This window comes from Myzus persicae, unplaced genomic scaffold (assembly GCF_001856785.1).
Source record: "Myzus persicae strain clone G006 unplaced genomic scaffold, MPER_G0061.0, whole genome shotgun sequence".
Classification (NCBI taxonomy): Eukaryota; Metazoa; Arthropoda; class Insecta; order Hemiptera; family Aphididae; genus Myzus; species Myzus persicae.
In genome coordinates this window covers 875,680-894,804 of record NW_019103933.1, presented here as the reverse complement: position 1 = coordinate 894,804, position 19,125 = coordinate 875,680, and positions in this window count along the sequence as shown.

The following is a 19,125-nucleotide window of genomic DNA, read 5'->3' as shown; positions in this document are numbered from 1 at the left end:
GTAAGCCAGGGATTCTGGGATTACAGAGGTCATGCATTTCCAATTTAGTGAATTCGGCACCTATGGCGTATTACAAGGTTCAATATTTATCTGATGGTTTTGATGTCAGCATAATTTTAAGATTCAAACGAATAATATTTAGAACTATGATCATACGTAAAAAAAAACGTTTATGCGAAATGCTCAAAATGCATTACATCTCAATAATGGTATACAACATTGACAAATTATTAGCCGATATCAATTTATTAAAATATTATGATGCTCATAAAGTCATAAGTTATAGATCATTTTTAACACTTTAAGTCCTTTTTAAAAATAAATTAATATTATTTTAATATTGTTTCATGTCTCCAGGCACCAGGTATTATAATAGTTAATAAATATAAATCATAACTTAACAATTTAAACAACAAAAGTGTATTTATTTTAAGTACCAATAATATAAAACGTCTGAACTAAATTTTACACTTCTTGTTTTTCCCTATATATGGAACACATGAGTAAACAATAACATTGGCTATCATTCAATATATTCCTCATTCTACGAACAACAAACATTTGTTATTATTATACTGCTGAAAAATAAATCGACTACATTGGAATTTTCAGTTAAGTAATAAGCTACTAATGAATTTTGGAATTTAAGATTTAAAGCATTTTGTGCACAAGTGGTTTTCCATATTATATTTTGTTAATTTTTAATCGATTTTATAAGTAGGTAAATTTAATACCTATTTTATAATATCTTACAAACAGTGTGCTTCGAATACCGTCAAACTGAGCATTGATCTGATTCTTTTTTTTTTAATGTGTTGATTATTCATTTGGCATAATATTTATAATAATACTACTAAAGTATCATTTACTTTACTTCGTACTAAGTATAGTTTTGTGTTGTCATACCTGTGATATCTTACGGCATAGGAATTCACATTTACAGGTATTAACGTCACTACTAGACAAACGGTACCACGAGAAGGTACAGCGAACCCCCCCCCCCCCATCTTATATCCATTAATAATAATGATAAATATTGGTTCTGTCTGTGGTTCAGATTTTACAATTCGTATTTTTATTCTCCTGCACATTTGAATATTACTAATAACGATGACCTATTTAAAGAAAATAAAAATAAAAATGTTTAATTAGATTATTAAATATGCATCATTAATTTGTATTTCAAAGATAATATTAAAAACTTGAAATACATGTGATTAGTTATTATAATTATGTGTTTGAACCATACTAAAATGTATATAATTAAAATTGTAATAAATACATTAACCTAATTGTTTGAATTATTTAGATATTAAATTTATCATATTATGATGTGAGTATATGTTCCTGAACCATTTGTATACCAAGGTTGTCTTTTATTAAAATTGGTAACTAGTCAAATCACAAAAATCCTGATTCGGCCTGTCTGATAATAAGAGAATAATGGCCAACTTACATTTTGAAAACAGTTAATTCACAAAACAAAATGTACTGATAGGAATCAGTATTATTATTATCATTGTTATTACTTTTTTAAATAGCTTAATATTATAACATAATAACAATGAATCAGTACTGTTCTAAACTTCTAAAACAATTTAAAATCAAGCTCTATACATTTTTTTTTGTTTTTTTCTAACGATAATAGTATTATAACTTATAAGTTTATACTATTCTACAGTTCAGCTCATCGTTGCCCAGTAAGGTCATTGCCAAATTTTAAGTATTAAAAGGTTTATAATTTTTACTATTTCATAAAACTATTTTAATGTAATTATTAAAATTAATACCGTCCCTTTATGACCATAAAGAGGTTTGAACTGTGAAGTTTTTATCATTTTAAAATAAAGAACCCATAATTATCCTTGCAGATCAAATTATAGTATCTATAAGTAGTTATTGTTTTTAAAACCTAAAATAACAAATGTTTTACTTACGGGTGCCTCAGCTGAAGCTTTTAAAGTATAACAATTTGTAATGTGACGTAAAAGTTCACACCCTGTAGAATTTTCATACTTCAGTCAATTTTCTTTCTCTTAATAAAGGGTTTCTTTTAATCAATGTTGTATTAGACTTTAATTTTCAATAGTCAAGTGTAAGAAGTGAAGCTGCAATAAAAGCCTCAGCAATTCAAAATGTTGATATTTTAACATTTATTTTCCTAGCGTTATTTAAAGTTGAATAAAAATAAAATCCTATCCCAATACGACCAGTAAAAAAAAACTCTTCCTCTATCAACTATAAAAAAAACGTGATTGAAATCGGACTATTCTACGAGGTGTAAATGTTTTTATTTTTTTGTATAAAGTGGACTTTGCTCGTCGAAATGGTTTGATAACTTTTTTTACTTGACGTTTTTCGGGGTCATCATTTATACATTTAATACGGGTAGCTGATACCGGCCGTCTGTTAACTGTATACTGCGATGCACTTACAGTTCACACTAACGACTATTTAAAACTAACATGACGTTTCCGGCTTGTGACGTAATTATAAATTTTCCAAATTTTGTTAGTAAGTATAATTATATGTACATAATATAGCTGGCTCTGACTACCAACACTCCTAATAAGAATTAATCCTGTTACAACAATTTATTTGTGTAAGTCATAGCGAATGTAACTATAGTCGCATTGTATACCGTACGTTTACATGCCTATAAAACTACATACTAGATGTTTATTATGAATTTATTATGATCATTTTTAATTTTTTCAATTAAGATAGATAATATTTAACTATTTAGACTTCAATAGTACAAATACAAATTGTGAACAAATATACTTTAATTTTGTTATTACTTGCGGTGTTGAAATTTAAATAGAATATTATAACTTTGACACAATCATACATTTGTTATTATTTTTTTCTATAAATAAACAATAGTATAATCTAAACAGATATAGCACCCGTCTTATGTATGTCGCTTAAGGAGTGGACTCTAGCTCGACTTTTTATTATAATATTATCATTTTAATTTTAAAATGTATTATATTGTTTACTAATATTAATATATGCTAGACTACTGTATATTGTTGAGCATTGTATTATTCAGTATCATCTTATTAACTAATTTATATTACTGATAACTATTTTTTTTAATCTCCACTTGAACATCCAAAGATCCGGAATATATATTCTTCGGTGAATATGAATTTCAAAAATTCCCTAAAAGAAATTTGATTTGTAATAAAATATTTTTTTCAGAAAAATAAATAAAAATGAATTAATTAAATTAATACATTTCTCGTGTTGATTTAACTAACGAATATTGAGTATTTGAGTATTAATTTCTCAACTTAAATAATGATTAATAAAATTAAAGAAATTAAATGTCAATATTAAAGTATGAAATTAAGAGTTTAGGCACTATCAGTAGTTCTTGTTGTTTCTTCTCTTACTCATCAATATATTATCTAAGTACATTCCTTCGGGAAGAAGCTAATGGTTTTTTATAATATCTAAAGACATGATCTAAGATTATTTTTATAAGAATATCATCAAGGTTGCCTACGTACAATTTAATTATTTATTAATTATTTATATAAAAGTTTTTGTTATTCTAAAATAAGTTTATAAGAGCTACATATAGATGAAGGATAAAATAATCCAATTGCCTTTGATAACATTAATACAATATATTATTATATTACCTAACCAAGATAATAACAAAATAAAGTGATTTTAATACAATTTAAAAAATGATTATCATATACAGATTATAAGACTAAATAATAACTTTCAATTGCTGATGACAAAGATATAAGTAATTATAATTGAAAAGTATATGAAGTCTAAAGTTTGTACCTATTTTCTTCATGTGACGTTACTTCTTTGTTGCCCACATAACATTATTTATACTTCCCTAACAGCTAGTGTGATAGTTTTTTTTTGTATAATTGATTACATCACATAACGAAGAGTGACAAGTCGTTCAAACTTCTGAATGAACAATGGTTTAAAATTTTAAACCATATAATAAGATAAATAAACAAAAAGGCAAATAAAACGATATCTAAAAAATTATTTATGAAAAGTTGTCCTAGTTCGATGCTTATAAATCGAATAAAATAGTCATATAGTCAATAATTACTTGATAAACTTGTACATGAAAAACAAAAATTACCCCATACACGAATAGTGTTTATAATTTCTTAATACGATGATAAATACTCGTATTACAATATAACAAAATGTTAATACCATATACCGTAATGGTTTTATTCGTGCGCTCCGAGTTTAAAAACAGTGAAAGTTCTGGGAATATTTTTAAATGAAATAATATTTAGTGTCCTTATAAAACACGTATATAGTAATGGTATAGAAATATCATTCATACAGAATGCACATTTTTAGTTGTTGATCTTTAAATTATAACTTTAACTAAATAGGAATAAGATATCTTTTTAGTAAGTTATTTATTTTAAGAACAATTCATAACCATTATTGAGTTTCTAATTATATTCTACCTACTGAATCAATAATTGAGTAATGGACTAATTAATAATTTTAGTACCTTAACAGTATAATTACAATGGTACAACTTAAACGGTGCCTTCATATCGTCACACCATTTGAAATTCACTAATTTGCCATAGGTCAATATTTAACTTTGCCTAGTCGCCCGTGTCCATGTCAGTTCAGTGTCATCTATCACCACATCAAAATATTGAGGTTTACAAGAAACAATTGTGGAATACTGTTTTAATACCACATACACATGGATATATCAAAATTGCCTATACATCACGCCGGCCGAGAAAAATAAAATAATATTATTATTTAAATATAATATCAAGAATAACCACAGTTTATTATTTTCAAAGTAAATTAATTTTATTTGGTATTTTATTAAATTGTTCTAAATGTAATATGCTAGTAAATTTAGATGAGTCATATATAAATTCAATGTATTTTATTGGAATTTAAAAATTGTAATTTATTAGAAGAACTGATTACCTATCATGTCCCAAAATCATATTATCAACAATTATTCTCAACTACTCAATAAGGACTTCAAACTTTCTCTCGAAATACCTATTTGCTCCCACATTTTCATACACATAATATATTTGAGGTATTTGAGAATAAATTAAGTATTTTATCAATACTTATGTATCTATTATCTTAACAAAATGAAAATGTTTTGTTCTGACATTTTTATTATGACAATTAGTTAAATAAAAATTGTTTGGAGAAACCAAAGTAATTAACAAGGCTTACTATTCTAACACTATTTTTAATAAGTAATTTTAAGACATTAATAAACTCATATCAAGAAAGTTGCAGGGTTTTATAGGTAGTTAATTTTATTTCATAATACTTATTTCGTTGTAATACTTTTTTGTTATTATACTGACATCAATCTTTTCATTAAAGGATTTGACATCTTGAGAATTGAGAGTCCAGAAATTTAAACCCAAAAGTATGATGACACAATAATAATTATTGATCAAATTTTAAATATAATGAGAAAAATATTTGGACGAAAATGATGTTTTTCTGGTTAGATCAAAAACTGTAAATACTGGTTAAAAATGGGGGAATTCGATCAAAAATATACTGATGTTTCATTCGATTTAATTTTCACCAATATAATGTTCTCTGTATAACAGTAATATAATATTATTTACATGATTTTATCAAAAAATTAGATTGTTGGGCTCACGTACTCTTAACTTCCGACTCCACAGTCACTAAAATACACATAATAATATTTGTTTACAATAAATGTGAAAAGTTAACATGGCTTGTTATGCTATTTTGAAGTTCACATTAATAAATAACATTTAATTTTAAAGAACCTAAATATTTATTATTTTTAAAATAATAAATATTATATAATTTAGACTAAAATTATGGTAATTAATAGTTTAATGTAAAAATTAAAGTTATAGTAACATTAAACTGAATCCAATGTTATCACTATACATATTAATTAATATAAATGATACATTTTAACTTACACAAATAACAATGCAACAACAAATATTATTATATTATACAAAAAAAATTATAAATAATTTAAGTTAAAATATGTGGATACATTGTTATTCCAAAGAAAAATCGTGTACACTCCTAACTCATAAATTGTGCAAAGCTGAACTATTTTTTTAGCACTATTATTTCCGTAGTTTAACCCACTGTATCTCAGCTCGGGGAATTAGGGAGTACAATAATTTTCCTAAAGAATGAATGCACAATTATAATATCGTATCACGTGGCGAAGAACAGTTTAGGTAGAGAGTACCTCTAGAGTTTAATCAACCTTAATTATCGCAAATGACAATTTAGTCCTTCCGTCTTTATTCGTTTGAAAACTGTAAAAAAAAATTACCATACTCTCTACTGTATGAGGTGATTATTTAAAATAACTGTTGAGACAATCACAGTGGCTAATGACGCTATTTTAGTCAAATATTTGGTATTGAAACTTTAAATAACATTTTAATAATAGTAATTAAATAAATACTTGGTATTTACAATTATTTCATTTAAATATCTAATCATTCTTTTGTAAACATAAAAATTATAAATTAATAGTTTATTACATTTAAAGGTGTTATATCCTAAAATAATTGTAGTATAATTTATAATATTATCAACTTGCATAATTATTTATCTTCAATATTCAAAATTATAATTTGAAATTGATTATAAAGTGTTTAAAACATGACGATATGGATGTTACTTATTTTAAAGTTTAGTTGAGAAATTATTTTAGGTATTAAGACTCATATATTTGTGTTAATAATTGTCATTTGAATACAATTTATAAATTACTACTGATAATTCTGAATTACTAATACGTTGATAATTTTACTTTTTGTTATAAATATTGTGATTTTATTTCTCAAGATAAATATCAATTCAATCTACCACTATAGTTTTAAGTTAAAAAATATAGCTCAACATATATTATTTTGGAAGAAGTTTCAAAAATCACTTGAACTATCTGAAAAACTAATGCATCATAAATGGTCTAGATGTATGCGACAGTAAATAATATATACCTATATACATTAATATGTTATGTGTTTAAAAAAATAAAAACCATGGATACCTTACCCAGGATAATTCTTTTCGATAAAAATAAAATAATAAAATGCAATTACCGAATTCTTGGATATATTTGTATCACACATAAAAAAACAGTAAATGCATGTAGGTACCTATAGTTTTATAGTCCATGCATAAAAATATGCGATAATATGCATCATAAATTGAGCAACGCCAGAATTAAAACATTGTACCTAAATACCTAATGACTGTTTTTCTACATATTTTGAGAAAAATTATGCATCCAAAATTGTTTCGGAATATTCTGCATTTATCCATCTAATTTTTAATAACCTTTTTTATAGTAACTTACGTCGATTCTCAATGACTCAAATTTTTACGGCCCCTTAAAAGTGTTTTTAACTTGAGTTTGAGGTATATAACCCAAAAAATACATAAGTTAAATTAATTTATGTTCCCCTTATGGTATGCTATCAAGACTCAGCCGTATTAGATATTGATTGTAGGTATATTATATTATACCCCATTGGTAGAAAATCGAAGTTATAATTATAAAGAATGCAAATGATACTGTAACTATTTAAATTTTCTGAATGACTTCAATGATTTTAAATAAACCACTGAAATGCATCACTGTCTAAAATATATAATATATTGCAAAGAGTAAAACAAAATCAGATCAGGGTACAACACTAGTTTTCTGTTTCAAGTTGTTCATTATTATTCTTAGTATGAAATTCGGTAAGTGTTGTTCCGTCAAAATATATGAGTAGGTATTAAATAAGAGTAGGACGTAGGTACATAATACAAATCTACAGTCTTCTGAATAATTTGGCAAGGGAACTGTAATGTAACTCTAATTTGAATTAAAACAGAGATAACTTTATTGTATGTATAATTAATTATTTAATTATTTCTCAATCCAGTTATATTACACCATGTATAATATTCTATTCTGTATTAGCATAAAACTTTGTAACGAGAAATCGTTACTCTCTCTATACATATCGTCGCGCTAAACTCCGTCAAGAGAGCGCGCCTAGAGTATGTAAACGTGCCGTGGTCATTTACATGTCGCGCTAAACTCCGCCAAGAGAGCGCGCCACTAGCGAACAGCGCATTGAACACGTTACGGTCACGAGTGATTTCAATCATTAAAATGACTGTAATCACTTAAATACTAATTAACAAAGTTTAAGAGTGTCTCCGGTTCATGTTGGAATCATCGACTGAACTTCAGGAGATCATCTACATCTATATAACTGTCAATGCACAAAAGCTCAATACACTGCTGAGACGAGTGTTAATATCGTTAAATACGACCCGACACTCACTGTCCAAATCACCTCTTCCCGACTGTTGAGTCGAAAGCCACAACGAGTCTGATTACCGCTGTCTTGGAATACCGAAAACGGTATTAACGCCTTGACAAGTAATCGACCGTTTATGGTGACTAAACTCAACGTCGAGTTCCGACAGCCGACGCCGAATCACGGACCAACCGCCGCCGTCAACAACGAGCCATAGTCGCCGCCTGTCATCGCCAACAGGAAGCTCTCCTACTGGGACTTACGAAAGAGCCATAGCCGCCGCCCGTCATCGCCGTCCAGGAAGCTCTCTTATCGGGATTTACGAACGAGCCATAGCCGCCGCCCATCATCGCCAACAGGTCGACATCGTCCACGAAGAAGACACCAATCAACCAACAACAAAGTAGAACCGTGAGTGTAAACCACTGTTCCCCTAAATTATATGCTGTGTTGTGTATTTGGAATCCTGTACTCCAGGGTTAACGCCTGTACATTAACCAGTAGAACCGTGAGTGTAAACCACTGTTCCCATAACTTATATTCTGTGTTGTGTATTTGGAATCCTGTACTCCAGGGTTAACGCCTGTACACTAACACATTAAACCTTTGTGAACTGTTAATATTATTATTATAGCTCGAAGAGCATTATTCTGTATATAAAAGAAAATAATGTAAACTACATAATACTATATGTTTTCTAAAATAAAGTACATTTATTACATATAACCATAAAATGAGTTGTAATTGTAATAATCGTTGCAACTTCAACAACAGCCAAACTTTAATCACATGAAATATGCCATTACTTTATTAAAACTGTATCCTACTATAAGAGTACATAATGCAATATAATCTTACATTAATTGTTCAGTGTTAATCATAGAATCAATCTACATACAATTATTGTCTTTACACCAGGCGATTTTAAAACTATACGCAGTTGGTTAGAACTATATGACGTACTCTTGTTAAGTTATTGATAAATATGACAATTTAAGGAGATGATGGAAGGAGTTCAGATGTATATAGAATTACACGCAATTATTAAAATATCATCAATGTTAATTTTATAAAAGACTTGTATTTTTTTATTGAAGGATTAACCAACATTTGATAATTTTTATATAATTTATGAACAATAAATTAACATTAATGTCACTGTGTACAACAAAACTTAAGCATAACTAAAATGGATTTTAGATAAAATGTATGTTGAGGTGTACGTAGTAATAATGATTATTTTAGATACATTAATATTGAAATAAAATAGTCATAATTAAATTATAAAAATAAGGGGCTGTGTGTAGTAAATACATATTTTTGTAATAAATATTCAAATTGAAAACGACTAAATTATGTTATTGTCAACATATATATTTTATTTTAAATATTTCCATACAGGATATCTTATATTTCCCATCAATAAAAAAGATACTATTTCTTGTAAACGTTCAAATTATATTTAAAAAACAATCTTTGAGTGATTAAACACAAGAAGAATAAGTTTTATTATTAATTTCAAAATGTATTCAAAATATGTATTATTTCAGTCAAAACAATAAATTATGTACGTTCAAATTAATAGTATAGTAGTTATTAGGTAATTATGATTGAAATATATATTATGTGGTAATCGATAAAAAGAACATTATATTATATTTATAACTATTAGGTTGGTGTAAATAAAATCCAAATCAAAGACCAAGTTAATGACCGTTTAACAAAAAAAGTCAACCTATCAATGAAGTAATATCTACATTGTGGCCGAGTCTACTCTTTCTTAAGTTCATACACACTTGCTTCACTTCTACTGTCATAAGCACAAATGCTCTTTTATTTTTATTAATTGACACTTAATCAGATTCTGAATTGGCCTCTATTGCAATTTTGTATTTTCAACACCTGGCACAGAACCCATAGCGCAAGAACGATCTTTCATTTTTCGATGTTAGTATTTTTTAGTGAGGCATATATACAACTGACTTTCCAAATTTATCTAAATTTACATACGCCTATATTGATAGGCTGACTTTTGTGTCATTTTTTATTTACCTACATGGCTACTTATAACCAACGTAAATTCTGGCTCACACATGGATCACAGACAGTTGAATTTAACAGTTTCATTTATTTTACCTATCGTGTTGTGTAATACAGATTGTAAATTTTCTAAGAAAAAAAACAGAAAGAAAAGAAACAGTTTCATCATCATTGACTTTCAAGTGGCAGTGATCAAAGTTAATCAGTCCCTGGAGACCTTTCACGCGTGATAAAATTTAAAAATACATATTAACTAATATTTAAAACTAATCATCATTCTTCCTTTTATGAATTACTTATTGTATTATTAATTATTTACTTAAAATTAGGGCCTGTATAATATATAGTTTATCTTTACCTATAACCTTCATGCTTTTATTTAATTTGTCAATGTCTTCATCCCGCATTAGTAGTTATTCTCATTTATGATTAAGACGATCAACGAAACTATAGTATCTGCAAACCAATTTCTTTATACCTATTTAAGTATTTTTAACATGGATGAAAAATCAATTAAAATTATAAAATTTCATTACCAAAACTATTTTTATCTGTAAAAAAAGAATTTGAACTTTAAACAAGGAAATCAACAAATGATGCTCACTTCTGTGTGAATAAATATATATCCATCAGAATTCAGACCAAAGTAATTAAGTTTTGGGAAATTATTCGATATTAAAAAGGCGAATGATTGTGTCAATCATGTGCTATTAGTTAATACATTTAATTATGCTAAAATACGAGTTATAGCTTGTATTTTAATTATGGAGTGAAAATAAAACAATTATATTTATGTTGAAGTTAGGTATCTTGTCATACTACTACTGATTTTGTTTATAATTTTTATGAGCTATATAAAAATGTTTGTTATTATTTATATTTAAACATAGAAACTTTATATAAATATGTAAACATAAATTTAATACAAGATTTAAGAAAAAATGTTAGTAAAACATTGACTATTTGTTATAAATATTTTGGTTGTAAAAGCACATTACGTACTTGTATAATATTAGGTACTACCTATGTAAAGACTTGAAAAATAATATTAACCTTTTGAATAATATTTATAGCATCTTAAAAATAATCTTACAGTCTATTCATATTTCTCAATATTTCTCTTACACATTTTGTAACTATTAACTTAAGCTTATTCCTCGCTGTTACTATATTTATTATATTTGTTTGTTTTTATTTACTCTTCATAATTGACGAATCATGTATAGATATTATAAGAATTTAGAACTTTAAACTTGAGAAAATTAATTACACCTCCATCACAATTACAACTTAAAAAAGTGTGCAAAAAAATAATTAGTCCTTCTTGTAAATTATCTTGTAAATAATAAATAAACAATTAACAACAAAAAACTTTAAATATTTTGGGTAATATTATAAAGATTAAAGTTTGTCAATTAATTGTTTGAACACAATGGGGTGTTTACAAAACAAATGCATTCGACTGAAATTTTTCAAACTATTCAGTAGGTAAAATAAACGCGATCAATATAATCATACCAAATATTATTTTTTAAATCATTTTTAAGTGCAATTAACAAAGACAAATTTATTTAAAAATAAAACGTGATGAAGACACGCATGAATATTTTTTTTTGTGTGTACGACGCAAAAAAAGTGAATATCTGAAAAAAAAAGAGTAATAATTCATATTATAGACTATAGTATACTCGACGAAACTTCAAATTAGGTATATACTAACATTTTGTAGTTACAAAATCTAAAAAAAAAGTGTATAGCTTGTACATCGATGACTCGAAAGTGATGTTATGGTTTTTCGACATTTCAGATTCTGAGCAGTGTGACGAGTGTATTGATTTTACAATAATGAGGGTTTTTTGGTTAAAAAAGGAGGTTAAGGTTTTCTACAACACCTATTTATACCATATTATAGGTTCTAAGAGAAGCAATATATGTTTTGATTTTATAATTACCTGTTTCAGATTCTGAGCGTTACGAATGTATTTATTTTTTTGTCTGTCATCAACATCGACATTTAGAATAATAAAAATTATCCGATTCTTGGCATCGTCAAAGTGAATCTAGTTGGTACTTTTGAGAAGTCAAAATTAAATTTGAAATCCCTAGTTATTTTGGTAAGCGTCTTGCAAAATAAAAAATATTAATTAAATTAAATCGTAATTAACGCAGACCAATTTTTGAAAAAATGTATTTTATTTTTTTTTGTACTTAATTAAAATCTCTTTTTGAGCCTTGATAAATTTTCGAAAACTATTCTGGATAAATACGTTTTCACTCATTAAAAAAGCTTGAAAATGTAATGCAAGGTTCCTCTTTTTGAGTAAATATATTATTATATTTTATACACACAATGACATTTTTTAAATACAATTTTTTTGACAAAAATAAATTTAACCCACTATAGTGCTAATACCTACATTATAATACATTAAATAAATTACTTTAATCACAATAATATCGTAAAATACACCTACTTAGTAATATTATAGACTAATTTTTTAGTAATATTAGGGTCTTCGCTCAGAATCGTTTTTCGCATACAATGATTTTATGTGTGACTCCTTTGTGACTCCCTAGACACCTTATGTACAGCAGAACGTTACCCACATGCCCGTTTTTGTTCATTGAATGCCTCAACATTTGTATCAAATGTTACCATTAAATAACATTATAAAGTATTTATTTAGAATTCCCAAGTGATACAAAATAAGGAATGGATATTCGGATATATAGACGGGTATGGTATGAAAAAAAAGAACGAAAACACCCTAACGAATTTATAACAATAGCTATAGACAAAATCTAGGGTTAATTTCATTATTTGCTAAATACTCTGAGAATTGAGTAAAAATTGTGTTTACACGACGATTTAATAATTATGTTGACGGAGTTCTCGGATATAATAACTCAAAAACAAACGTATATTATTTTGATTTTATTATTTTATTGTTATCAAAAAAAGAAAATATTTAAAAAATTCTATTAGATTTGAGTGCATAAAAACAATAAGTTGTTAACTTAATTTTAACCAATTCATACACAATTAAATTCTTAAATAAAACCAAAAAATTGTTACTTAATGAATCAAATTGATAGAATAACTGTAAATTTGATTTTAATTAATCAAAATAATTCTACCAAGCCCGATAAATTTGAACTATAACTCTGTAAAAATAATTTGAATATACTAAACTTATAACTGCTCACCTAAGTTTTAAAAAAATCATATGAAATCACACCAGAACTTTGTAAAATTGTTGGTGGACTGTTAAAAATATGTTAATCATACCTATACAAATTGCAAACATTTTAACTTTAACGGACTCATAATAAATAATGTTTAAATTAAAAACATTTTTACAAGTCAAAGTTGTTTAAAAAATAATAATCTTATTAAAATGCAAACTAAAAAAGAGGATGAATTTCAAAAAAAAATGTGTTGTCGTTAAGGAGGGTTGCACTGTTGACGTCACCGTGACGACAAAATTATATTTTCAAAAATATTAATTGGATTTAATGTAAGATAAAATTATTTGATTAAACTAGAATTATATTCGAGCAATCAAACATCATCATAGATCTTAGGGCTTAAATTATTCACTCTAAACATACAAAAATATTCAACAAAGATTATGTTAAATTATGTAAAATTCTACTTCAAGTTAGTTTAGACCTGTAGTTAAATTATGAGTATTGCATTGAACTAACCAAAATGCTCTGAGATGATATTTAAAATTCTATAATTTTAGACAAAAACTATAAAATTGAATACGCAGCGGATTTAATGATAAAGGTTACATAAGATTTAGTTTTATAATGATATTCAATTATCCAAATTTAATTTGAGCATAATCAAAAACGCTTCCATCTTATTAATCCCATAATTATTTTTAACGTGTCCTCGGAAATCTCTTCCTATTGTCACAGTGGCGCCAACAACCTAACCTAACGTTCCCTTCCATTATTTAAAAAAAAATCGTCTGGCGCTTATAACGAAAAAAAATTGTCGTTGTTTGTTTTTATATTGAAAAGGTTTTTTTTCTACTAGAGATTGTGCTATGTCATAATATTTTGAAAATAAAATAATAACTACCAATGATAAATATGAGTGTTAAGTGGTAGTAAGTAGTAACTATTAAAGTGTTGTCTATCTCTGGTATGGTGCATCAGTGATAGATTACCTAATGCCTAATACCAAACGAGAGAATATAAGAGGATTTTATTGTTAATAATATAAGACAAGATACTTATAGTTACCTATAGCGAGTATAATTTAATGTACATTGAAATAAAATGTTATTATAATATATTTTACTTCACCTGATAACAATACACGCGAAGAAAGCGATGAAATGAGACAAGTTTGGCACACGTACACATTATAATATGTAGCGGGACCAAGGAAAAAATAATTGCAAAGCCTAGCATACATTTATGACTTATGTATTGAGAATTGTGTTTAAATACCAATTTTATATGTTACTGTTCATATTATTTGATTCAGTAGAATTGTCTCTCTTTTAGTAGAAGCAGAAAAAGTTGTGTAGGAATTCTTTGAAATATACTAAAAAAAAGTCGTAGCGGCTGGTATAGACGATACCAAATCTCCAGACCTCAAGACACAAATTAAAGGTTATTACCGCTAGCAGTGTATGGGCAAAAAAGCTTTAAGAGCTTTTCTCTAAGAGAGAGCGTCTTTAAAGGAAAATTATTATGAATCAGATTATTTTTCGGAACATTTTGATGTATGGTAATCGAAATTTGAACGAAAAGTTTCTTAGTTATTTTACTTTAAATACTTAGGAAAATTATTGAGCGCTATAACATTAATCCATAAGCTTTACGTAATATTGAAAAATTGTTTCAGTATACTTTACTAAGTAGTAATTATTAACAAATAGCTTGCACCGCACATTTAATTATAATTACCGAGTTAGTATCCATTTACAAAGTATTTAACAGAATATTATCTTTAGTATCTGCTTGAAGTAGAATAACTCAGCAACATTTCGTTCAAATTTCGATTTCCATACATCAAAATGTTCACTAGCTCCTAGATGAGTGACCATTCCCTGATTTTTAGTGACGAATCCTTGTTGCACATACACGATACACATGAGGTGTTCCTCTACTAAATGTTTATGGCCATAGTAGCCGATGCCTTAAGTTCAATAAAAAAAAATTTTAAAAAGTATGTCTCACAAAAATTTTTAATAATACATTTTCAAGTAAGGTTTGACATTTTTTAAAAAGCAATTACTACAAAAAAATTACAATAAAACAAAAATATTTTAAAAAATCTATTTAATCTGAGACTGGTGTCGCTTTTTAATTCATTTTCTTTATCAAATTAGAATCAATTTTTTATCAGAAACCATTCTCAAAATTTAAAATGTAAGGATTTTATATGCTCTAAACTCTAATACACGACGACAAACATGAAAAAAATACACGTTATTATAAAACCAATAAATTCAATGCACCGTCCGGAAACTAAATTAAAGACCTTCGTAATTTACTTTTTAGATTATTTTTTATTATGTTCCATATAAAAGCTGTCATTTGTGCTAACCATATTATTATAATTCAATTAACAATACAAAATAAATAAAACACTTTTATACTGCGACATTCAAACAGCTATAGCCCGACAACCTATATAATTAAAAATTTGTTTTGAACACCAATTTATTTTTTAAAAAAATAATAACTATACAGATAAATAACCGGGAGATGGAGTCAAAAACGTTTCCATTAATAAAAAAAAAATGAATTGCTATAAATTGTGTGGTACAAAAAAGACTAAAATAATCAGATTTTTATGTATCACAAAAAAATATGGAATATCTTTTATAATATGCCTATTATAGTTCGTTCATAAATACCATTAAATAAGTACCTTGAAATGTTCTGTCGATAAGTCTATTTTTATGAAGATTGGTTGCCACGAATTTGAATATTTATGAATATAATAGGTTTATGAATTACATAATATTATGCTATTAAATATTAGTTATTATACATGCTTATATCATTTAGCATTCTAAAATGTAATATTTTATGGTATAACATATATTTAATTTACAATTCAACAACTATGAAATTCAAAAATACAATTATTTTAATTGAGATAGAGTTGATAATCAATAATGTGACTATAAATCTACTTCAAAATACATTATTTTAGGACCACTTTCACGTACTACAGTAAATATAATTTTAATTGGTCTAAAACTTGAGACGGTATTGAAGATGGTAAATAAAACCAATGAAAATTGCGAATATATCAACACATAGGTAACCGAGAAAAAGACGGAAAATGAAATCTTCAGTTTAGCTAAGGTGGCTTTCATAAGATAAATGAATTCCACCTAACTCACGTGTGTTGTTGTGCAGACGTGTAGTGTAATATTGAGAAATAATTACAGCAAAGCGTGTATCTAGAAAACAAAAACTGAAAAAAACTTGAAAAAAAAACAATTTTTTCAAGTGAATTAATTTTAAATTCATCATTTAAAATAAATAATCATTTGCACAAAATATTCATGTTAACATTTATAAATGAAATAAATGATAATATAGTAAGCTCTTTTGGTCAGAGAATACCAACGTATACCAACTAATATGTCATAATTTCGATTTTTCCTATACATAAATATATGTGCATAAAATTCAGATACTCAACGGTCCGTGCATGAAACAATGAACACTGGATTTTAAGGGAAGCAATTTATTATTCTACTGTGTATATAATTATGGTTATGTAATTTTGATTAAATAAAATATAGCAATATAGGTAGTTATAATAAAACGGTGGTAGAAAATACTATTTACTACTTTTAATGAAAATGTATAAATATTCATCAGCGTTTCCTTTTGGCTTTTTCAAGGTTAGGTAATTTGACAATATTTGTTGTAGTAGAATACAAATTAACAAATTGAAAAGAAGGGGAGTACGGGGGCTAAGCGGTGAAAGAATATGGGCGTACCCGGCTCAATAGTCCATAAATTTCAATTCAGATAATAATTATACTACTACTTGATATGATTATTAGATTACCTTTTAGTTTATATACCGATGTTATAATTAGAGAATATTAAATCCACTTACCTTGTATTGATGTGGATCCTTGTTGTGGTGGTGGTAACGTCTCTGGTAGGTGTGGGTTGATGCGCGTTACTATTACTCTACGATTTTTACGATACTATGTTCCTTTCTCTAAATACAGTGCGTTTACTCTTAGCCTTTATGGTGGAATGTAACCACGGTTATTTTTCTTACTTTAATTACGCTTAGAAAACTTTAATGCAGTGGATGGGATCGGAATTAAGGAATAGAATATTAGTCACTATGATTATTTTCTTTTATTATTTGCACTCTGTGTTCATGTTGGTGTTAGAACACCTTTATAGTGATTTATTTGTCTACTGTGGTCAACGCAGTGCTTTGAGTTTAGCCCTTGATTTTGCCTATATATTTGAGGTTCGGTTTTCTTAAGAGACAAGGAATCACTTGTGGCGTAGTTCCACCTGTTCCAGACTCCTATAGTCGAAAACGTAAAAACTGCAAATATACTTTGATAGCCCAAGGTCCGTTATGAACAATGAGATATCAAGCGGCGCCTAGTATGTTTGTTTTTTTTATTATTATTAGCTTTCGCCTATATATTTGTAGTTCGGTTTTCTTAAGAGACAAGGAATCACTTGTGGCGTAGTTCCACCTGTTCCAGACTCCTATAATCGAAAACGTAAAACTGCAAATATACTTTGATAGCCCAAGGTCCGTTATGAACAATGAGATATCAAGCGGCGCCTAGTGTGTTTGTTTTTATATATATTATTATTAGCTTTCGCCTATATATTTGTAGTTCGGTTTTCTTAAGAGACAAGGAATCACTTGTGGCGTAGTTCCACCTGTTCCAGACTCCTATAATCGAAAACGTAAAACTGCAAATATACTTTGATAGCCCAAGGTCCGTTATGAACAATGAGATATCAAGCGGCGCCTAGTGTGTTTGTTTTTATATATATTATTATTAGCTTTCGCCTATATATTTGTAGTTCGGTTTTCTTAAGAGACAAGGAATCACTTGTGGCGTAGTTCCACCTGTTCCAGACTCCTATAATCGAAAACGTAAAACTGCAAATATACTTTGATAGCCCAAGGTCCGTTATGAACAATGAGATATCAAGCGGCGCCTAGTATTGGTCGGGTGCCTATAATAGTGACTAAATGGATCGATTTATTGGGAATATTTCATCTGAATCCCTAGCCTTTTAATTTGGGAAGAATTGTAAGACGATTTTAATTAAAGATCTCTAAGGCAGTGCAATAAATTTAAACAAGTTTTTAATGGCGAAATAATGGGGAGAATAAACTAATATGAATTCATACCTGGTGTCAGAATAAACGCAATAATTTAATTGATTTCATCAAAATAAAGAAAGAAATTAAATCAAAACGAAATTCACGTTTTCTTGAGAAGAGCTGCGTGGACGTGGTGTGCCTTGTTGATTGTGATGATGCACTGCGCCGACACAGTGCATCGTGTGATGCTGCTGCTGGATCCGACGAGCGTGAAGAATAGAGCGAGAGTGAGCGCCGCTGTTGTTAGCGCGTTGTGTATATATATGAGGTCGATTGTTTTATCCCCACTTAATAGTCGTCGCGTTGCCATAGACTGGTTGCGTTTGCCACGTGAATCAGGCTTTCAAATGCCTCTGTTGTTGGATATTGTCGTTGGTCTTTGCATTT